We start from the raw sequence: 24,540 nt of genomic DNA on the forward strand, positions 1-24,540 counted from the left end.
ACTGAAATGTTCTGTGAGGTTGCCTCCAAAAGACATGGGCAGTTTGGTTTTGGGGTGCCCTCCACAAACTCAGGGATAAAAACTCTTGGTGATTCTGCCCTGATAAATCTCAAAGGAACTTTAGAGATTTTCAAAACCTTCATTTACATTTCTCTTTTTCCTCATTTGACTGAGAGGGAAACACAACAACCTCTATTTTGTCTTGTGTTGTGCATTGATGGTGCCAACAGCTGTGGATTGTCGTGTTTGTGTCTGGACCTGCACAAGAACTGCACTTGTTGCTGTCACACCGACAGTCCTACTGCTGCTGTTGAAAGATCATGGTCTTTTCAGGGGATTTCTCTAGCTCCTTGCTAACTCTGCTTCTATGCATTATCCAGGGGAAAAAGATATCACCGGGATCATCATTTGTGAGGTTTTTCCCCTGCATATCCAAGTTCTCCACAAGCCAGTGCTCCAGAAAACAAAAGCCTCTGTGCCTTTTCTCTGCTTCTCTCTTGGTATTGTCTCTGTTAGATTGGTACTGACCTCTGGCACTAGGAAGAGTATGAAACAATCTCTTTTTTTTACTTTTGGTGTATGATGCAATCTAGGTCACTGCAGCCTGCAGGATTGAAACATTGGGATCTCATTAACTCTATTTTATTTCCTTTCCTTCCTTAGTCACAGAAAATAGATTAATAGGGTAGCAGTTTGCAGTAAATGGACATTAATTAATACTAAATTACACCAGAATTACACTGGAGTCACATATTAACAGGCATACTAAGTCCAAAAGATCTTGCCATGATTAATGTTCTAGTAAGGAATATCAAAAAATTAGTAAGTATTTGTCACTTTTAATAAAGCATTACCAGTTAATTTTATCCCATTTTCTCTCCTGGTTTTGCTGTAAAAACAGGATGCTGGAAGTCTAAAACCTGGTGTTTGACAGAAATGTCAAAGAGCTTCCAACTTCTGACCTGCTCAGGACTATTCAGTGCAGCTTGTCCAGTTGATGTCCTTTTTTGCATCACCAAAAGATCACCAAGAGACAGCAAATGTCTCTTGGTTTGGGATGTGGAACCCGGGCAAGAGGAAGAGATATTTTAATTCCTATGCCACAATTCACTCCTCACTATTGGAAATTCAAATCCTCAGACTATTCATTAACTTGACAAACACTGTAATGAGTGCAGAAAATGGCAGCACATGAATCCATCCTCTTGACAAAGAACATAATGAGAATGGGAAGTGACACAAACTAAACAGATCACTTTACAGTCTAGAGACTGTATATACTTCTTGTGTAACCACAGCTCTCCCTTCTTGCTTCCCTGAGCCTTTCCAGAGCTCCTCCTTAGAAACAAGCAATAGCTTACAAGGAAATGGTTTCAAATTGCACCAGAACAGATTCGATTGGGTATTAGGGAAAAAAAAATCTTTACTGAAAGGGTTGTCAAGCCTTTGTCAAGCCAGGGTGCCCAGGGCGGAGGTGGGGGCTCCATTTAAAAGATTTAAAAGACATGTACATTTTTCAGGAAAGGTGGTCCTTTCTGTAGTACACCTCATCCTGGGCTTCCTACCAAGACTTAATTTGGCAAAGACTAGTAATTAGTACTGTTATTTAATTGCACAGCTGAAGTCTTAGCCTTTGCAAAATGCTTTGAGAACTTTACATAAAAAGAAAAAAAAAAAAAAAAAAAGAATGCTAATTTTACTATTAATAAAATCTACTGCATTTCCTTTTTTCACTAAAAATTATCCCAGTACCCAGTAAAGGAATAATTTAATTCAAAACCTAGCCTGCTTTTCTCGGTATCAACAGCACAAATCGTTCAATATATTATAAAGTCCTTCTTGCTGCTGTAAAGTAAAATTTAAGCATTTATTTGAGCCTTTCTTCTTTCTTTTTATTTCTGAGTAAAATGCTCTCAGGGAATAACACAGCTTGCTTAACTGCATAATGCTTTATGCAGTAGGTACTTTAATTTTCTGACACTGAAACCTGAAAAAGTGAAATGTGTGAAAGAAAGACTTTTTCTAAGTATTCAATATCAGAAGAAATTATCAAAGCCTAGGGAAGCCAGGAAATAAATAGACCAAGAACAAGCAAGGGAACATTAAAGATGAATCCCTAATTTTGTCCCAGTGCTGTGCAAAACAGGTTTCCACAGCCTCGCATTCAGCTCCAAGTCCTGTGTGACCTTCGGCTCTAAAGATGAGAGCCATATATTTAACTACAGTATTTTTTTATTTACTATACAAGTTGAGATGCAAAACACTTAATCTACACCGTAAAATGGAAAGTGGCTGAGTTTGCAGTGACCTTGAATGTTTCTACACTAAAAGTTGATCATTTTAAACAGGTGCAGCCCTTTGGCTGTGCTAAATTGGACTTAAGTTCATGGCATGTGTTATTATTCAAAACCTGATTTTTTTCTTTTTTTTTTTTTTTTGTGGAGAATCAGAGAATACAAATCTAAATGTTTTGCATGTATTTATTTATGAACATAGATATTCTCTGGTTAAAGAGCAGCGAGGAGGAAATAGTGGAGGATGTTCAAGGGAGTTGTTTGCTCAGTCCCCACTGACTTTCTGCTGAAATTGGATACTGAGCTCACTTTTCTCAGTATCAATGCACAGAAAACTGCAGCCAGAAGCGTCAACACCTTCACCCACTAAACATGTTGAGGAAAATGTTGATTAAAATCAATGATAAAACTCCTTTCACTTCTTTCCCTCTTGAATATAGAGGGGAAGCAAGGAATCAGCAATTTCCTTGGGTGAAACAGTGAATTTCTGCACAGTTTGTCCCTTCAGGTAAAGCAGTGGCAGATTTATGTCACAGCATACTGGCCCTTATATATATATATATATCTTATAAATCTCTGGTTCTGGTTTTGGTTGGTTTTGTTTTGGCTTTCTTTGTTTGGTGGTTTTTTTGTTTGGTTTTTTTGTGTTTTGTTTGGTTGTATTTTTTTCTTTTAGTTTTTGTTTTTTTTTGAGGTTTTTTCTTAAATATGAGCCAAGCAAAAACCTTGTGCTACATTGCTATAATTACATTTTTACAAGAATAAACACAGACTCCAGGCCATAGAAGACAGATGTCAAAATCACACATTTTAGGCAGGTGTTGCCTGCTCCTGCCCCTTAGATATTCTAATATGACTGTTCCTGCTCACCATCCCTTTCTTCCTCTGTTTTAAGTTGGTTTTTTTGGGGTTTTTTTATGTGATACTGGCTTACCTTCCTCTACAGTGGTGGAAAATGTCCTAGTTCAGGCTATCACCTCATCCAGCAAACACAAGGCTGTTCCAGCCACCAGAAGCAGAAACATAACACAATGTCTGTGTTTTTTCAGGGTTGAGTTCATTTTTTCAGAGTACCTGTGTATGGGGCTGTGCATTGGATTTGTGATGGAAAAAGTGTTGCTGATACAGAGATTTTGTAATTCCTTAGCAGGGAATTGCACAGAGCCAAGGCCTTTTTTCATCCTCACCCCATCCCACTAGCAGCAGGGCAAGGATTGCACAAGGGGTTGGGAGGGGATACAGCTCAGACAGGTGACCCCAGCTGGCCAGAGGGGTATTCCAGACCGTGTGACACCATAATTTGTACATAAGGCTTGGGAGAAGGGAAGGAAGCAGCGAGGGGAACATTCGGAACACTGATATTTGTATTCCCAAGTCACCATTGTGCATGGTGGGCCCTGCTTTCCTGGAGATACCCAAGCTCCTGCCTGTGCTGGAAAGGGGTGGATGAATTCCTTGCTCTGCTTTGCTTGCACGTTCTGCTTCAGCCTTCCCTGTTAAACTGTCTTTTATCTTAGCCTGTGAGTTTTCCCATTTTCTCTGTTCTGACTCTGTTCCCCAGCCCATGGAGGGGGAGTGGGGGAGGGGTGTGTGGGGCTGAGCTGCCAGCTGGGGTTAAACCACCCCAGAGGGACATGTGGGATTTGTTGCCAGACCTTCCTGGTGGAAGATTTGCTCCACTGTGCCATTTAGTCCAGGCTGTTTGTTCAAAACATTGCATTGCATTAACATTTAACATTTAAAAAATGTCTAGGTGCAAGAGAGCAATGGAATAGCTTTCCCATGCTCCCAAACCAGGGGATAACAGATGTCAAGAAGAGGGACATTAATATATTTAAGGTGATGATCAGAGGCTACTGAATCCAGTGTGATAAACTGAAATAGATTTATAAGGTTAATACCATTTTCAGAGACTATAGACCATTTTATAGGATGTGCTATATAACTTTTGTTCCTTCACCCAAATATATGATCTTTACCAGAGATTTAAAACAAAATACTGTAGCAGTTGGATTCTAAAGGTCAATAAAGGAAGAAGAACAATGAAAGCAAAAATCGGTAGTGGGGAAAAGGAAAAAAAAAAACCAACCAGGAGAGAGTATTTTATTCATTCTGTTTCTGGTGCTGTTGTTTTGCCAATTAAACTGCTATAAAGACAATAAAAAGAATGCATCTCTGGAAAATGAAGGTTTGCCTTCATGAGAAAAGATATTGTGACTTCTAAAAGCCTTTAAAATTATATTTCCTAATAAATAAATCAACAAATGGCACAAAATCACATAAAACACAGTGCACATCTCATTAACCTTTGGGATATTTTAGGGGTGTTTTTAGGTGAACTAAATCTTTGCTGCAGACAGTTTGTGTACAAAATTTGTAAGCCAGGCTGAGGCAGTGTGCTCTGCCTGGAGCCAAAACCAGCTGTGGGGGCTGTGGGGGCTGCACCCAGCTTAGTGTGGACTTTGGTAAATTGTGTTTTGCTGATATGAAAATATGACTGCAATCCATAAAGCTTCATGGCAGGACATCCCACTAATCTTGAAAGGTTGCTCCTTGGAAGGTTTCTCCTCCAAGGTGAGAGATTCCTCGTTGCAGCTGAGCTTGAGGAGTGTTTGGACAACACTCTCAGCCACGTGGTGTAATTGTTGGGGTTTTCATGTGCATTGGACTCAATGGTCCTTGTGGATCTCTCCCAGTCCAGTACATTCTCTGATTCTGTGATCCTGTTCCATGAGATCCTCGGTAAGTGATTAATATCATGGTAAACTTTGAAATCATAGCTAGGATTGATTATGAACAGATAAACATTTAAATATAAATCATTGTCCAAGCCTGGGACTAGGAGTGGATCCAGCTGCACCCAGACTCCTGCCTGGGAAGGTGTTTAGAACACCAGGGATCCTTTCTGAGTCTTGTGGCTCAGCCAAATTATCCCTGTGATGGTTGTCTCAGCCCTTGTCCTCCACATAGTAAATAACCAAGTTTACCTTGCCACTGAATCCTGTTAGACCATTGCTGTATTTTCTCTGAAACTGTGCTAATTTGCTGGTTTATATCAATAAACATATTGCTGCTTGTAACAAGTGAAGTGCTTCACTCTATCCACAACACAGGCTAAGTGAAGGAAATTTTGCCTTGGGGTTGGGATTCTGTCTTACTCCAGAATGATGACAAGCATGGAGAAAACCAAATCAAATAAAAACAACCAAAAACAAACCCAACCTCATAAAGAAGAGTGATTAGAAAGACTGAGTTTTCTTATTTAACTGTAAGAAAAATAAAAAGAAGTGAGGTGTAAAAATGCAATCTAGATAGAAGCCCAATAAGAAGGCATAAGCTCCTTTTTTTTTTCCTCTCTCTGTGTTTATTTAGTCATCATGTAGCATATTGTAGTCAAATGTTCTGCAGTCCTCTAGTCAGACAGGTATCACAGATTTTTTTCTGCTCCTGTAATCTGGGGGATACAGGAGGTATAAGAGGTGGGGTATATAAGAGCTTTTCCATTTTTTACAACTGCTTGTTCAACAAAACATATTATTGTTGTAAATATTATTGTAAAAAGCCTTCTCTTCTTCTAAGAAAAGGGAGTCAAGAACAATCTATGTTTTGTTTGATGCCAGATGCTTAGAGAACAAGAAGTTATAGGAACAAATGCAATGGGTATTGGTGTGGTGGAGTGTGTGTGTGTTTGAGAGACAGGGATGTTCTTTTTGGTAAACAACCTCTGGACGTTTCTAAAGGTGTTGATATCTTTGAAAGAGATTCAGAAAAAGGATTAAAACATTAAAAAAAAGGATTGAGATGTTTCATTATGAAGGTTTTTCTAAAGAAGTTAAATAACTATCTGCTGCAGCTTCCTAGGACTTGCAAAGTTATCACTTCATGCAGTAGAGAAAGAGCCCATTTGAAAATGGAACTAAGAAAATGAATCACATTGGGACTGCCTAATATAATGCTAAAATGAGGAAATGGGCCTCTGCAGGAAAACCTCACAGTACTCAAACAGCAGCTGGAGAATTTACTGAGAGAGAAAAATCTTGTGCATGTCCAAAGTAACCACCACAGACCAGAAGAGGCTGAAAGGCACTGAGTGATGATGGGAGAAAAAAATTAAGCTGCTTTTTTTGATAAAACAACTACTTAATCAACCAGTTTGTAGAGATTTTCAAAATATTAAGAGTGCTGTTCCTACCAGAAAATGACCAAGTGGGAATTGGGATCAAATATAACTTCAGAAAAAAGTGATAGTGCAGTGGTGGAAACTGCTTTGGTGAGGTCCTGTTCTTCTCACCCTTATCTTTAGCCAGAGAGATAAAATATTGCATTCCTAAGAAATATTTTGAAATACAATATGTTCTCCACTGGAATATGAACCTTTGATATATATCTGGAAAGGAACAAGAGGAGAGATGGAAGCTGTTTAGGGTTAGTGACAGTCACTGCTGGGACAGTCCCTGCAAAAGCCAGGAAGCCTGGGGAAATCTGAGTTGGGAATATAAATGTACCTACCTCCTCCCTCCACACAGATACACACACCCCACAGATATACTGATTTTAATAAAAATGTTCCAGTTGATAAAAAAAACACTAGCCAAAAAAAAAAAAAAAAATTCTGTGCAGTTCTTATCTACAAGACCTTTGGGAATGACATTTAGTGCAACACAGGAGAAATTCGTAAGTCCTCTGTGAAATGAGGCCCCACTTCAGACCTCAGTGCACTGGTAAAACACTCCCTACATTTCTAGCAATATCTATAGAGATAATGCAAACTCAGAAAGACTACCCTGAATGTGCACACTATTTATGTCTTTCCCAGGAAGAAATCAGCAGGCATAACAACCTCCCCAAAGGTGGGATGTAAACAACTTGAGAGATCTCAGCCAGAACAAGAAATGGAGTATCTGCCATCTCGTAATTGGAATTCAAATTTAATTAAGATGGAGAGAGAAATTCTCATCAACCTTCCAGTGAAATGCAGGAGCCCTTGCTGCTATCTAAACAGGAGAAAACAGCCTTCCTACAATTATTTTAAACCAAACAAGTCTCTGTGTAAGAAAAATAGCCATTATTCTTAAGTCTCAAGTTTATAACACAAGGTAGTACTGAAATTGATCATCTTAGTACAAAGTCCCTAATTTTACAAAATTGGTTTCAGCTGGTCAGAGACTGGCAGAAGTTGCCCAGAGAAGTTGTATATGTCCATCCCTGGAAGTATTCAAGGCAAGGTTGGAGGGATCTCTGGGACAGCAGAAGGTGTCCCTGCCCATGGCAGGGGTGGAAGGAGTTGGCCTTTAACTCCCTTCCAACCCAAACAATTCTATGGTTCTATTCCATGGTGTGTGCATGTTTTGTGGCCTGATCAGATCATATACAGACAAGCAGGTAACCCCTGGTGTTTTCTGAGCCTCTGGCTCCCACACCCACTGAAATCCTGCAGCAGGAGGTGACAGAATTACTCTGCCTGCATAAACTACTATATTATGCTACACTACTATGTTTCTCAGCTGTCCCTTAAGTATGGGAACGGACCAAATTTCAGGATGGATAAATATTCTGGCAATATATTCTGGCCTCCCAAGGGATCTGTAATCCTTCCCTGTTCATCTCATGGGCTGCTGTTCAGGAATGTGAGCTAAAAAGATTGGTTGTATGATTTCCAAACATGCCTCCTCTGGTCTCATGCCTGAAACTGCATCTGCAGCAGAACCTGAGCAGGGTATCTGACTGCAGGTGTTGGTGCTTTCCACAGCAGAGTTGCAGTACTGACACCTGAAACTAAAACAGACCACCATAAGGGCAGTGTGTGACTTCCCACAAAAGCAATTTCACCTTCTTATTACTTTCTGAGGTATATAACATCTGGTTAAGCTGCTAGATATCTATTTATAAAAGTATTTAGTCTTGATTTAAGACTTCAAGCAAAAGTGAATCCATCATGCTCTGTGACAAAATGTTCCAGTGGTTTATAACTTTCAGTGTTAAAGAAGTGAAGCAATTTGTAGTTTGAATTTATCTTCTACCATGAACCTTTGAAACTCATTATGTTTCCCCTTTCTTAGATTAAAGAGCTGACTGTCAGTTATCCTCTCTTTTGCAGATTCTTTCAGATTGACCAAATCGAACTTTAACCTTTTCTTGGTCAAGACTGAGAAGGGGATTTTCCTCAGCCTCATTAAAAGGCTTTTCCCCTACCCTCCAACTTCATGACTGCCTTGCAGTTCTCCCTGTGTTTCCACCCTTTTTATGAAAAATTCTGTGCCTGTTATGTACATGGAGGGCTGGACACAGGATCCCAGTGTTGGCACTAATGATGTTTGGAAAGGTTACATGGCAAAGGCATTGTGTTTATGGGAATGGCATTGTCTTTGTGTCCTAACTTTAATGAGACCATTTGTTTCCCTTGATTTACATCCCAGGAGGACCTGTAGTCTCTCAGACACAGAGTTGTACTTGGAGCTGGTGTTCCAGGCTTTTATGTCCTCAAACTCATTTCAGAGTTCCTTTTATCTGAGACACCATCCTCGGGCTGTTAAGAGTGACCTAATGTTTGCTTTGCTTCTGCGTGCTTGACTGGAATTTAAGTGTAATATTTGTTAAATTTAATACAGAAGCTCAATAAAGAGGAATACAAATCCCTATTGGTTTGCAAAGCATTGTGGTTAAAGACCTGAATTTGGCTTCAGGAAATCTGGGTGTTATTTTAGGCTTTTACTGTAAACTGCCTATGTAAATCTTAAAAATCAGGGGGACTTAATATTCTCCTGCTCTGGTTCCATTATATAAAATGGAGTAACAATTTTTCAACACAATTTTTATTGTCTAGGCAACCAGTGAGCTAAAAAGATTGCAAGAGTGAGTAACAGGAACAAAGTAAAAGACTAAAGAAGAAATTCAGTGAAGAAAGCACAAAAACAGAGTAAGAAGCTTCATAGTAGCACAGACCTATAAAAAGATCCTCCTGGAATATTTGTTTCAGATTTTTCTATTGCATGTATTTTGATTCAGATTTTCAGTCAGCAAATCCATCTTACAATTGGGCTTTCCCACATTTAAAATCCCTGTTCTGATAATGTGACCCAATGACCCTGACCTGAGTGTCCTGTTTGTCCTTTTGCCATCAATGCCCTTTAGCCTGTAATGCTCTTTCAGATCTGTGGTTCTCCCATCCTCTTTTTGCAAATATAAATATATAGTTTCATAATGCAAATTATGTTGTGCTTGAAACACAATCCTTCAGTCAAAGAGAATCACATGTATATCATAAAAATATATATACATGATGTCACTGTATCTACTCAAGTAAGTGCTTGGGTGGATAATAATCAGGTTGGAAAGGAATATAGTAATGGTTAATCTTAATGGTTTAATGGTTAATCTTGCCAAAGTTCTGTTTTCACGCACAAATTTAAATCTGAAGCCAAACCAGTGTCCAGGAGAGGCCAGGGCTATGGATCCGGACCAGAACCAGGTGGTCTGGGATGGATTGTGGATGTGTGGCTGTGGAGAGGGGATGGTGATAGCTGAGTGCTGTTGTGGCAAATATGCATTTCAGTCACACAGCAAAGGCTGATGTCTATATTTTAAAAATATTTATCCCAGCTAGGCACAGTGCATAGTGATCCGGATACAAATGAGATTAATTCCTCCTCTCTGGAGATAAATTCAGATTAATTTGTTCTTCCAACAGTGCTGCACTTTCCCTCAGCACCCCCAACAGACTATTTTTTAATTATTAGTTTTTCCTCTTCCCTTGTAGACATTCAAAAAACAATTACACTGTACCTATACATTATTGTGAATCCAGTTCTGGGGCACTGGATTGTCTTGGGAGAAGTGGTGAAGTATGGTATTAAATTTAAAGAAAGTGCGAATGGTTTAAGAAAGTGCCCATAGTATGTGTATGTGTGTGGGATATCTAACAATTACAAACTAAAAAAAAAACCCAAAACAACCAAAAACAAACAAACAGAAAAACCCAAAACCACCAACTCTTCACCTTTTTCTTTGACACATTTTGGAGTCCAAGTAAGATTTATTATTCAGCTTTCTTTCCCACTCTAAGAAAATCTTGTCCATTGATTCGTATTCCTATCTAAATACATGAAGGGAAAGAGCAAAAGAAGTTACTGTAAATGTAGGGGGTGCTCAGTTCTGCTCCCTCCTGTGCCACTGCTTCCTCTCACAAATCAGGGACACACAATGGGGGAGCACTTCCACAGCACTGACAATGCCAGTGCAAAGCTGTAAGGAAATTCATCTGGTCCCTGTCTCTCTCTGTCTCCCCTGTCTTCTCCTGCTCTCCTTACAGGGGATTTTGACCAGTTATGGTTTTAGCTGCAAACATGAAATTACTCTGGCTCCCAGAGTAAAAAGCAAGCAGGAAAATCTGCAGTTTGTGGTCCTGGATGGTGTCAGACAACCCATTTTGGTGTTTGGCTGCTGCTGTTAACAATGGAAGACACGTATATTTGGCTGATTACACTCACTGCCCTCTGAGGACTGTGCACAGAAGAGCTGTCTGTGGGATTTCCATTATTATTCCAAGGGAGGGATTATAATTTTTTGTGAAACAATGGTTTTTTTGCATGGAATTCAGTGAAAGAAACTGGCTTGATGTCACTGCCATGGGAAGGAGGTCCCTGCCCAGGTTGTATCTGCTGAGGTGGCTTTGCTGTTTGGAAATGCAGCATCCACTGGACACATCCCATAACCTGGCTGCCCCAGAGCTGGCCTTTCATCACAGGCTCCTTCCCTTCAGAGGGCTCTGGGTCTGCCCTGCCACCAGTGTGAATAGCAGCTGGGTCATCCTGGAGCATCAAACAGGTCCCACCTCTCATCTCAGTGGGAATCTCCTCGCTTGACTTGCTTAGTCGCACCACGCTTGCCCCAGTTTAGATTTCATAGTTAAAAATACAAGTAATAATCAAAATGTGAACTCTCATGTGCTTAAAAAAGTCAAGGCAAAGACAAAAATAACTAGCATGCAGTTCATAATTATGACACTGATGGATTGCAGCACAGCTATTGATGAATCATATATCAATTACAGTGATATAATCACTGTGGCTGCAAATCAACTCAGACCTATCCATGGATTGATACTGAGTGCAAGAAATTAAACCAAAGGCTCTGAATGGTGCAAAACTGCAGGCTAAGGTTTAACTCCCAGCTGATGCACAACTACCATGCTTGATTAACACTAATGGAAAGCTAACTAGGTGTGCCTGCAGTGCACTGATATGAGAACAAACTTCAGCTGATTGAAGACTCCCTCTCTATTTATCCCGTTTCGGGCCCCGTTACAGCCACCTCATTAATGAGAAAGTATGACCCCAACCTGGGTGTAATGGAGCTGCCACCAGGGTAAGAAATGCCATTTATTCAGCCACATTACTAAAGCAGCTAATTCTACAGCTCTATAGGATACCTAGTTTTTATTAAGCAGCAAAAAAAAGATGTGGGGACTAATTTATGGAGAAATAATTCCTGTGGCTTCATTGAAGTGTTTAGCAGAATATATTTTAGAATGGCCGTAATTCATGAGGGTAGAAAACAGTGTTTGGTGATGTAGGCACAGGCATCATGGAGAGTAATTAATTTGAAAACAATTGAGCACTTTTGATAGAAAATTTAAAGGTGGTTTTGTTTCTCTTCCATATCTATTTGTTAGAGCTCTTTTAATTCCTGACACACATTAAAAAAAATAAAAATTGTAATTTAGACACAGGCCTGAAATGTTTTAAATGTAATTCACTTTAAAATGGAAAAATTTACTTCTCTCAAGAAATCCTCGGTGGAAATTCTTTTATTTTCATTATAAAGGAGATCTGAGCAGTTTTGTTCAAAGATTTGTTTCTAATTTGGGTGTCTGTCATACTGAGACACACAGCTTGTAAGCAAATGGCTGGTAAAATAATTCATTTTCAAGGAACTGTTTGTCCTTCCAAGGAAGACAAAGCTTTCAACACCTTAAAAGAAAATTACATCATCTTTATTTCAGGAGTTTAAGGATATTTTTATGCGTGCTTTCAAAAATATCTTCCTCTCTTCACTGCTAGAAGATGAATATCTCTCTCTCTCCACTCATTTCTGTTGCAGTGAATTCAGGGAATGGAGTCAGTCGGTCTTTGGGTGCTGCTCCAAGAGGTCTCTGTGCCAGAGGTGTTGCACTGAGTGCTGCATCTGATGTGGAAGGGTCATGTCCATGAGAACGATTGTTCAGAACCCTGAAAACCTTCTTGTACTGCTCATCCTTAGAGGATGGAATGAGAAATCTGGTCTAGTGGAAGGTGTCCCTTGCCCACAGCAGTGGGGGTGGAACAAGATGAGTTTTAAGGTTCCTTCAAACCCAATCCAACCCATGATTCTGTGTTCCTGTGGCTACCAACTTCAGCATAGCCACGCCTCTCAGTTGGATTTTTTCGACTTGGTTTACATTATCCCAGTGGTGGTGAGATACCAGGAAGCAGAAATTATATTTTTCCCCACTGTTTGAGGACAGCCATGCCTTCTTGTGACCTCAAAATAGAAAGTATGCTATGAAGCAAACAGCATCCACACTCCATCCTCCCATTCTTGAAAGCAACAAAAGCCTAGCGGAACATATTGACTCACTGTTGTCAACATAATGATAGTGTTTGTAAAATAAACTCCTACCAAACACTCCAATAATTAGAATGTCTCTTTTCCCCCTCCCAACCTTATGTTCCTTTCAACACAATGACATCAATGTTCATTAATTCTATATTTGAATGTTCATCTTCTGAGGCAGCTCTACCAAATAAACAAAGCAAAACAATATTTAACAATAAGAAGATGTAAAATGTTTGCATAGGAAGGGAATAAAGCCAGTGATGGCAACAAAACTCTTAATCAAACTCAATTACAGAGACCAGGCACAATCTGCCAGAGCTGACAGTTTGCTGACTTTACTTATAGTGTTGTGTGAAGAGAAATCTTTCATGTACAGCTCTACTGAAAAGTGCTTGTTTAAAAATCATGGAGGAAAATCACAGAGTGGGTGAATTTTTGTCAAAATGCGTTTGATCATAGCGACTACCAAGGAACTGTGGGTGTAATTTGGATGCAGTTGTTCCCTCTGACACTGTAGAAGATGTAGTTTGGGTCTCTGGCTCTACATGTGCATCTGGGAAAAAGTTGGTCTTTATCCCCGAGGTGCATTTTGACAGCAGTGGGCAAGAGCTTTCTGGAAATAGAAAAAACCAAAACTCCCCTGCTGAGGAAAACCCATCTGTTGGCAACTTGACAGGATCAGAGGAAATGGCCTAAAGTTGTGACAGGTGAAGTTTAGATTGGATATCACAGAATATTTCTTTATTGAAAGGGTTGTCCAGCCCTGGCACTGCTGCCCAGGCAGGGGTGGAGTCCAAATCCCTGGAGGGATTTAAAGGATGTGTGGCATTTGGGGACAGGGTTTAAGTGGTGTCCTTGCCAGTTCTGTGGGAATGGTTAGATTTGATGATTTTAGAGGGATTTTCCAACCTAAGTACTTCTATTTGTCTATGAATGTTACTGGGGTTTTATATTAAACAAATCCATTTAACTGGAAATTCAAATATATTAGCTAAATGGTGAGGTAGGAAACAATGAATGATAATACTTTCCAATATTCTGTGTTGAAGAAACGTGTCCTCTAGGAAGAAAAAGCAAAAAGCATATAAGGAATGTATTCTTTTTAAAAGTGTGTGCTCCTAAGAGTGTGGCTCATGCTGGGCAGAGGATCAGCGAAAATCCTGGAGCTCATTCAAGTTTAAAGGTGAATTGTGAGTTTGGCCCTCCCAAGTGTAGACTAAGCTATAGGAAAAACAAAACCAAACAAAAAAACCCCACAAAAAACAAACAAAAAACAACAACAAACAAAAAAAAAACCCCAAAAAAACCCCAAAAACCCCCTAAAAAACCCAAAAAATTAAAGGGACCTTTCTGGTCTCAGAAACTGAATTGACTTGCACCTGGGGGATTTTATAAAGCATGCATCCAATACCAGTTTTGGGTAGTGGATTGTATTTAAATGCAGAGTTATAGCATCCTGGCTGCATCCTGCTCTCTAGAAACGTATTATCTTTATTTTTTTTTTCTTAAGGGAACAACATTGATTGTTCTCATTTATAAGGAGACAATTCAGACTAATAATTTCCTTTGCACCATGGGTAGATTCTGTGTTATTTTATAACAGAAAGTGTAATATAGCAGTATATAAGAGTAGATTGCTGTTTCAAAGTGTGCCTAGTGCAATACACATAAATAAGAGAAAAATATCAGAGGGACAGCTAGCTACAGTGCCACTTACATGACTTTCATATGAGAATCTTGTATGAATATAGAGGATAGACCACTAAAATTGCTCAGTCAACTTCTGGTTTAGAAATAGATGCACCTCCCATCATATATGGGTTTTTTGGAGTAGTCTTAAAACTGTCTGAATTGCAAATCCTTTTAAATGTCCATCTAAATGTCCAGGCTTTGTGCCAAGAGGAAATCAATCTATACAGGCTCTGAAATCTTCCAAGTGTGATAAGCCTAATAGGAACATTAGTCCATTTTATGTTACCTCCAGGAGCTTTTACAGTGAAAAAGTCTTACCTCTATCCCACTGCTTTGCATGCACTGGCAATTAATTTTAGTTGAACATACTCAGATCAAAATTATTTTCTTTCCAGAACAGTGTGAGAGTGAACCCATTTCTGGCATGTTTTGATAGAAAAATACATTCTCTTGGAAAATGCTTGAAAAAGTGCCTATGAAAACATGAGCATTTATAGGAGGGCAATAAAACGAAACATTCTGGGAATAGTTGGTGATTGTTTGGTATGTTTTCAGTTTCCTTCAAAAACTCTGCAAAAGGTTTTGCTCCATAGCCCCTGCTCCTCAGAAGAGGATGCTGAGAATTTTCCAGCTGCTCTTGCACACCAGCTTGAAGAGACACAGGAAACTATTTTGAAGTAAGTTTCTTTTCTATTTGTGCAGCCTTATCTTGTGACAGACCAGCAGTTGAATGTGTGTTACATATATGTAATTTATATCTGTCACACTGGCATCTAGAAATTAGTTTTCCACATGATTGCAATCCATGTCCTGTCACCCTTGTTCCATTTTTCCTCCTTTGTCACATGTTTCTCCTCTGGGCTTCTTTGCATTTGGCTTCACAAGGGCTCACTGGTCTGCCCTGCACTGATTTGGGATCCTGTGGTGGATTCCCTCACAGGCTCAGACATGGGCAGAGCTGGGAATGGATTAACCATGAATTAACCTCCCCACATCTGAGCTGAGCCCTCTTCACTATGCTGCAGCCATGCCTCAAGGTAGGAATTCCAGTCCAGCACAGGAGACAAAAAAACACACAGTGAAATTCAAATTAAGGGCTTTGAGAACACAGGTAAATACGTGAAACAATTTCCATTGCTCTTGACATTTCACAAGTGCTTTGCAATGACACTAGTGAACAGCCAGCATGTCTTTGCTTCTTGCTCAGGAGAAAAGTGTCTTCCAGATGGTTTCTTTTTATTAATTTAGAGAGAGTTAGCTCCATCTCAGAGCTGCAGACAGCTGACTGATGGATGCTCCTGGAAAATCTGCTGATTGGCAAGACTGTATTTCACATTAGCTGTTTCAGAGTTACTTTGGTAATTGGTTCCAAAGGAGAGGAGGGGAAAAAAAAAAAGATTTGCACCAGCCTAGATGTAACTGATTTGCCTCATTATTTCTGATTTAGAATTGACAAGACATAGATCAGCCATCGACAGCTTCATGCCCCTAAGAATGGATGTTTCAGGCACTCTTGAAGTGCCAGAGAATCATAGATTAATATGTTTTAAGCCTTTTGCTTCTATGTTTGCAAAATGAATGCAAATTGAGTTGGTAAAATATGTCATTACGTTTTCCTACACCTTTTTGATGATTTAACTGAAACAAATGAGCACTCTCTGGGCTAATCAGTAGATCAGAGTTTGCTGTGTAAGAGCAACGTCCCACATCTCACCCTGCCTTCCTTCTCCCAAGGATGTGTCTGTCCTCCACTCACCTCGTTGCCTCCAGACAGGCCCCAGACACTTCTTGAAGTGGTACCTTCAGCTCAGGCTGACCTTCAAAGGTACTGTACTTTGAAATTGTACCTATTACACTCCTCTGGCCCTTTACAGGGTTTTTCATAGGGATTTCTGAGTTTCAGGGCAAAGTGCATATTGCGGCTGGACTTGTATCACCCCCTGATTCACCAAACTTCCCTGAAGTCTAAATTATGGTTGTTCCTGTACCTGTTCAAAATCTGGTGGAGTGTGAGGCTCCACACCTTGCCTTCCATGTTAATCACCATGACTGTGTGATTGTTACCAACAAATCTGAGACAAGACTGTTTAAAGATAACTTTTCTACTGCTGTGTCTGAGCTTTGAACCCATTTGCTATGGGCATCGTGGAAGTTTGTTTTGCATGGATTCTTAAGCAACTGGGGATATTCATTAACAGAAAGCAAAGCTGTCCAGGAGTGTTAAATGAAAGACTTAAGGAGCAGCAATGCACAAGGGGCTGGGAGTCCATCTGGAAGGAAAAAAACCTTCAATATGATTTTGTTTTCCTATCTACTATTACATGCTGTCAGAGACCAGCTAACATGCTGGGGAGGCTGAGCCAACTCACCCCCTATTCCATACCCAGATTTACAATGATAATCAATCATCTGATCACTGTTTGAAGGGATTCCAGCATCATCACTTTTATTTCTTTTTTTTAAAATTTATTTTCCTTTTTTTTCCCTTCAAGGACAGTTATCTGAAAGTTAAACCACATTTGTTGTCACTAAAGCATCAGGAAAAATGAGACCAAGATACTTCACTGGCAAAATGTTTCATGGCAGCTCTGCTGTGGAAAGTGTTGTCACCATAAGTGGCTCTCCTGCTCAGGGACTTGTGCCCCACATTACTTCTTTCCCTTCTTCACATTTACAGAAATCTCTGCCCTGCTGCTTTAGCTTGGCTTAGTTGTTTGTGTGGTTAAACCCAGGAGATAAAAGCAACACCCCTTAAAACACCACTTCCAACATAAATCATCTTTCTTCTATGAAAAATTTCATTTTTGATGAAACAGTGCTATATAGAAGTGAAAAGGTGAAATGATTAATAAACCTTGGGCTCACAACTTGCAGTACCCCAAAGAAAAACTTTGCCAGCACCTCTCCCTAGTAGATGATGTGGGTGGCTTAAATTTTACTGTTACATCCTAAAAGTGGTATTAAAAGTAAGGGAAAGGAAATGAGATTTAAGAAAGGCCAGAACATTATTCCAATTTACACCATGTAATATTGAATTCAATTAGTCATTGCAATGAAGTAAAAAAATTAGTCATAAAAAGGAGGTGAATCTGACCAGATGGATATAACATACGGGTAATCCATGCACTTTGCAAAGACTTCACACATCTGTTTAGCCCCTTACTCTTTTGGTTCTAGTGTGACCTTAAAATTCATTTTTTGAAAGCCTGATCACCATAAGAATACCTCATCAGATTTTAATTGATTCCCAAGATAAAGCTGCAATGGGCATCTCCTCTACTGAACTGACACACTGGCTAAAAAGTAGAGCAATAAAATTCCAATCCTTTGAAGGACTGTATGGATTCTGAAAAAAACTGTCAGCACATTTAAATACTCAATGCAGTTTATATGGAAATTCAGAAACACAGTTTTTATTGAAATCTTGTTTCTTCTATTTTTTCATTACTCTAGCTGTTTTTATTAAGGATGGATGTTGTTCTCATTGTGGTTTCTTTGGGAGGATGGGGAAGGGTTGGGAAAGGAGGCCTGTTTTTGACAATCAGGTTGATACTGAGTAGGAGGGAGACATGAACAATTAGCAGTGTCTTCCCTCCTTCTTGAATCTGTCTGAATTTTCAGTCAAGGTGTGTGTGCTTTGGTGCACTCTTTGCCCCTGAGAGTGGAGAGTGTCACATCTGTCAAGGACAGTAGTGCTGGAATAGTTCATTGCCCCATTCTCAGTTGTCAGGGTCTTGCAGAAAGACATCAGTAAACGTGAAATATCAGTGACTCAATCAGTCAAATCAGATTGGTAGGGTTTGTGTGCTGCACAAGTCTTTCTTTTTTTCCCCATCAAAATAGCAATTCCCACACTAAAAATGTTTAATTTGACATTATCTGTTTCCATTCACAATTTGCAGCTGTGAGTGAGATGGTTCTTTTCCCATCAAGAGTTTTACTTTACAGCTGCTTCTCTTGTGTGTTTTGTGAACCCTAAGGAGTTACAGTTATTACTTTCAGGGTATTTATGCTTCTGTTAAAGATAGGTGTATCTTTCAGAGAAAGAAATTTATTTCTTTTTCTTGGAAAAATCAATTAAATGGGACTAGAAGGGACGCTAAGAGGTCGTTCAGTCCATCTCCTTTCATAAAGACAGGGTCAGTTATGTCACTTGTGACAAATGCTAGTTCAATTTTTCTTAAAAATCTTGAGTGATGAAAGCATTTCCTGATGGTGGATTTTAATCTTCTTTGCTTTATTACTTCTTGGCCTAAGAACAGTAGACAGAGAAAAGAGTTTATTTCTTTCCCCAAGCTTCCTTTTACCACTGAAGACTGCTTCCACACTTTCTCCCAGTTTTTCTTCTTACCATATTAAAGTACATTAATGTTTTAAACCTTTCTCTTAAGTCATGTTTTCTGCACCTGATCAAATCAGTCTAATTTTCTGTTGAGGTTCCATTACAAATTGTCCCCATCCTTCTCAGTTACTGTGCCCTCTATGCACCAGCACAAGGTTTTTGACTCAGGTTAATACTGAGAAGGTTGTGGTTGCTCAACCTGGAGAGGAGAAGGCTTTGGTAAACCTTAGAGCATTTCCCAGTGCCTAACTCAGCTCCAAGAGAGCTGGAGAGGGACTTTGGACAATGGCAAGAAGTGACAGGACAAGGGGCAATGGCTGTAAACTATCAGAAGGAAGTTTAGATTGGGTATTAGGAGGAAATTCTTCACATTGAGGATGGCGAGGCCTTGCCCAGAGGGTGCTCCATCCCTGGAAGGCTGGACAGGGTTTGGAGAAATGTGGCCTTGTGGAAGTCGCTCAGGAAGTTTGAACATGATGGTCCCTTCCAACCCAAAACATTCTGTGACTCTATGATGAGTTCATCTGTGATTTTTTCTGGCTCAGTCTAATATTACTCAGATCCCATTCTGCCACACTTCAGCCAGGCCAGAATTCCCCTTTGTTGCATGTGGTTCTGTGTTTCCCAGAGATTCACTTTACATTTGACCTTCCTGAACAGCACTATAATTTCATCTCCACTTCTCTCCAATAGTTTTGAATTCTACTCCTCTTCCCCACTCTTTCCAGATGTTCACCTTGGTGCTTTCTGTGACTGCAATAAACTTTCAAGTGCAATAGACACTTTCTATCCTCTCACCCAAGCCATTTTTGGAATTATGAGTTGTGCCATGAGTTGTGTGAGACTCAAGACAGAATCCTAAATAGCCCACAGTGTTGGCTGGGGGTAGCTATCTAATTCTGATGCTCTGGCAGTAGCTATGTAATCCCACACCCTGAAGAGTCACCTGGATAATGCTCCTCATTTTTATTTTTTCCTGAGCCCTTCAAATAAGAGAGTGTCAAAGCTTTGCTAAAGTCAAAGTATATGACATTTCCTACTTATCCCTTGCAAACAAAGCCAGTTACTGGCAGTGTTTAGTCTGACATGATTTGTTTTTGATGAATGTAAATTGACTGTTGCTCTTCCCTTATTATCCTCTAGGTGTTTACAAACTTTTGGGTTGCTTATTCCAAGATTTTTGTGGGAAAGTAGTTTCAGCTAAATCAGTACAGATTACTATTCCCTGACTCTGTTAAAGATAGGCATTGTTTTCCCTGTTCAAGAGAGAATCCCAAATTAACAAGAAAAAGAATCTGAAATTTTATTTTTCTAGAATTCAACTTTTTTTTTTTTTCCTTTAAGATGAAACAAGAAAAACCAATTTTATAGGTGATAGAGTTTATGTGAGATCTTTCCCTACACTGAGTTTTGAGTAAGATGATAGATACTAATGAAGACTTGTGGTTCAGGCATTAATATACTCACAGAACTGTAATTCTGTTAAAATATCCCTGTCTACCACAGCTCTTCAAAGCAGCACTATGACATCTGGACTAGAATTGCAATTGTGCTTCTTCAAACTCTGAAGACAAGGAAGAATTCTCTCTGCTGTTAGCAGCTTTAATGAAATGACAAAGATGATCTGTCCCAACTTGGGAAGGAGAAGTAAATGATACATTAAAAATTGCAGCTTTTTCACTCTGTCCCACACCTTCTGCAGCATTCACAAATCTTTGAGGGCCATCAAGTGAAAATACACAGCTCAGAGGGGATCAGAATGACCAAGTTTCAAAGTACTGTCCTCAGATCTCTTTCCAAAGTTTGTTCTGAAGAAGTTTGTACATGGTAGAAAATAAATGAACAAGCAAACAAGAAAGGAGTTGAAATACAGGAGCAATCTAAAAACCTGCAGCTCATCTAAATTTAAGCACAGGCAATAACTCAGAGCTCTGAAAATACATGGACTTGCAGAAAATGTGACCAAATGCCTTGTTTGGAACATACTGACTGCAAAGGAAGCAGGCTAAAAATAACCAAATGTCTCTTCATTTCTACCAGGAGTTAATTAATTTAAATCTCCCTAAGGCAAACACGGTCTATTTCTTTTGCAATTTTTTTATTTGCTCATGAGGATTTCTTCACCTTTTGACTCACTTCCAGTTGTTCTCCTCTCCCTGCCCAGTCTGAAGACGAGTTGGGGAAAATTTGGTCTTTCAGTACCCTGTTAAATTACAGAGAATGAGCTGTGTAGGTGTTAGCATTTCTTGGAAGCTGGGTCCCACTTTATTTATAGCTCTGCTGTTTAGCCTTCTGTGTCTTCATGCTGTGGTATCCTGCCAGAATGCCTTCTGAATATGCAAGTTCATAGGCAGCCTCACTAGCAACTGAAAGCTTAGTTTGTGACTGAAATAGGGGATGTGCTTGTAGCAATCACACAGATATTTTAGCATGGGTAACGATTTGATGAGAATCTGATAGTATTTGATACCCTTTTTTGATATCCTATTTTGGTATATTGCTATCCTTGACCTAGTGTTTGACAGGGGGACCTGAAGGAGTCAGTCCAGCTCATCAGGAATAAAACACAGTGCTTCTGACTTTGATATGGTTAACACATTTTCCTATGGGCAACACTCTGTCAGCTTAACAGGATAAAAGAGAGTAAATTCCAAAATCTGCTCTAATGGGCCTCCTTAGCCTGGACAAGTCCACACATAACACTCACCTTGTTGCTGAATTGTAACAAAATCCCCACCCCAAACCCTGAAGCCCCACTCCAAGAAGCCCTCACCCCAGACAATAGGATCTGGAGTTTGGTTAAAATATCCAGAATTAAGTGTCTGTATATAAATGGCTACTTTTATGCTGGATGGCAAAGTTGACTTTACAGCCAGTGGAGACCTTGGCAGGGTGTTTGGCCCTGTTGAACTGTTCTCTGGCACAAATCATTATCACAAACTGGCTGCTCATCTAAATTCAGAGAATCATGGAATCCTAGAATGGCTTGAGCTGGAACAGACCTTAAAACTCACCTAGTTCCATCTGTCATGGGCAGCAATACCTTCCACCAGGCCAGGTTGTACAAAGCTCCTCCCAACCTGGTTTTGGATTTGTGCACTGAATTCAATGGGATTGTACTCTCTAATTCCACTGACTATAGGACAGCTCAGAAATCTATCCCACATACAGACACCTACATCTGGAGCCCTAAACTGAGCTCAGCTAAGACCAGATCACAGACTCAGTTGCTTTAACAGCTGTACTTGACAACTTGCACAGCCTGAACCAGCAAGGGCTTAGGTCCCACCTTAGCCTTTCTTTTAGGATAAAAAGTCTTTTTGTTGCGGTTGATGGTTTCCTATACAATTTCTTTTCCTATATGGCTTGTATCTACATCCTATGCCTGGGGTTGCTTGGGCTAAGAATGGTTCAGCCAGTTCCTGAGAATAAAATTACTGTCTCTTTGTCTCATGTTTTCTAGTCTGAGCTAGCAGAAGCTTGTTTAGTGCTTTAGAATTTTGAGTGCTTAGACATACAGGAGATGCATTTTACTGCATTGCCATCTACCTCATGTCCATCATTTCATCTGCTACATGATTTTACTGGGTGCCACTTAATATTTCTCTCTGGAGCTTGTTTGCTTTTTCCTGAAGGATACAAAAGACCCAGCAGCTACTTAAACACCACCCCACCCTTCGCAGCTGGCTTAATGTATATTTTACTAATGAAACAAAATCAGCCAAGGGTTGTGATGCAAAATTAGGGGGGAGCTGAAGCAGAAATGCTGAGCAGCTGTCAACACCATCTGACTGAAGACCCAGGTGCTGGGTTCCCTTTGGGGACAGTGCTGTAAGTGTCCTGTAAGCACTCCAGCTCATAGTTTGAGGAGGGCAGGATGTTTTGGTGTTTGTAATAAACTGTGTCTGTTTCTTCAGCCAAGTTGAGTGTCCCATTGCAGCAGGTGCAGCAGTAACTCATAAGAGAGGTTTTCTATGTATTAAAGGAACTAGGAATAGCTATAGAGATAAAGGACAGTGGAAGTGAAGCACAGTTGTTCTGAGCTGACAGGTGGGAATTGATTCACAAATAAAATGTTGCAAGGCTCAGTAAAATGGGGAACAGATAGTGAATTATGGGTTTATGGTAGAATCACAAGATAAGTGGTAAAGACAGTCATGTATAAGGATCATCTGAAATCCAATGTAGAACATTGATTTTTTTTATATATATTTATAGTATATATGTCTATGTTATGGTAACTGGTGTTATTTCTGCCCACCAGAAGCAGTATTTTCTGACAGTTCCTCTTCCTCAAGACACTTCAGATATATATGACTGTTACATCCTAGTTTCTGGAAATGATTGTTTTCAGATGAAACTGTGTTTCAAGTGGAAAAGGTTCAGAGGTGTCATTGTCATGACACACAAAGATCACAGGACCACTAAGATAGTATGATGGTCAGTAACATAGGTCAGTGTAGACAAGTTAGCATGATTTTCAGATTAAATCTATGGCACTTCCTTCTGCATAAGCTGTGTCTTCAATTCTCAAAGTTTTCAAAAGGCAAACTTAGCTAAAGCTACCAAACTCTGTCAGCAGTTATTTGGTTCTTTTTCAGAAAGTTCACAAAACACGAATTTCAATGACATTTGACAGGATTCATGATTTATTATGACAGCTTCTGTACAGCTTTAGACTTGATAGTATTTTGTACCTGTAGTTAAGTTATTCTTAACAATGAATTTCCCTTTTTAATTTTTTTTTCCTTTTACATCTGGAAGAAGGTCTGCCAATAGTATGATCACAGGCTAATCCTTTGATCTCTCAGTACCTTTCATTTGTTATTCTACAAAACACAACTTGCAAATTATTCCAAATGCCTTAAGCTTCTGGAGGGAGGGAGCCTCTATGCTGTCATGTTGCTGCTATTAGAAATCACATGCTAATTTTTGACTATTGCTCTTGCAATACTATTTTCATCCCCAATGCAGGATAACTGCACTTGGAGGCAGTGTCTACTCTTAGTCTGTGTGGGAGGGACACCAGATGGATGTGACAGAAAAATGGAGGAAGCACAAGGTACCAGTAGCTAGATTATGATTTGTGTAGTAAGTGGCAGTCACAGAACTCCCACTGTCTAGCTATTGTCAGGCATTTTGTAGTCATTATGGAACAGCAGGTAAATATTAATGGAAAAAGATTACATACTGTGAGACAAAGCATTAGCCTGTGTAAATCACGAGAGCTTGGCTGATGCCAGTGGAGCTGTAAGATTTTGGACCAGCTAAGGGTAGGGGACTTAAATTCTTTCTTCTCAGAAAAAGGTATATATCTTGAGTCTCTTCAGCAACATGCTTCAGACTGTTCTCCCTAAACAGCTAGTTCTTCAAGCATGCATGTGTATAGATGCACTTAATGCCTGGGGCACAATTATTTTGGTGCACACTACGTACACCTGAGGGAAAGGTCTGTATCTGTCAGAGTCAGCAGTTCCTGTAATTGCACCCACTGTCAATATCAGCTCTGGGAATTCCCCTTTCAAACCATCCACTTTTGTCCTCCTTCATCAGCAAGGCTGAGTGTGACATCCTCTAACAAGGTTGGTAGGGTGGTTATGCGACTCAATTATTAACTCA

General features: G+C 39.7%; 1 long non-coding RNA gene across 1 annotated transcript; it reads left to right on the plus strand.

Annotated features, from left to right (window-relative positions):
* Positions 1–11,595: 11,595 nt before the first annotated feature.
* Positions 11,596–22,379, plus strand: LOC147648612 (uncharacterized). The gene is made up of 5 exons (XR_015280684.1): positions 11,596–11,657; positions 15,135–15,256; positions 15,520–15,616; positions 16,314–16,404; positions 20,428–22,379. It is a non-coding gene; the product is annotated as an uncharacterized LOC147648612 (long non-coding RNA).
* The last annotated feature ends 2,161 nt before the right edge of the window (positions 22,380–24,540 follow it).

This window comes from Cyanistes caeruleus, chromosome Z (genome assembly GCF_971803275.1).
Source record: "Cyanistes caeruleus chromosome Z, bCyaCae1.hap1.1, whole genome shotgun sequence".
Classification (NCBI taxonomy): Eukaryota; Metazoa; Chordata; class Aves; order Passeriformes; family Paridae; genus Cyanistes; species Cyanistes caeruleus.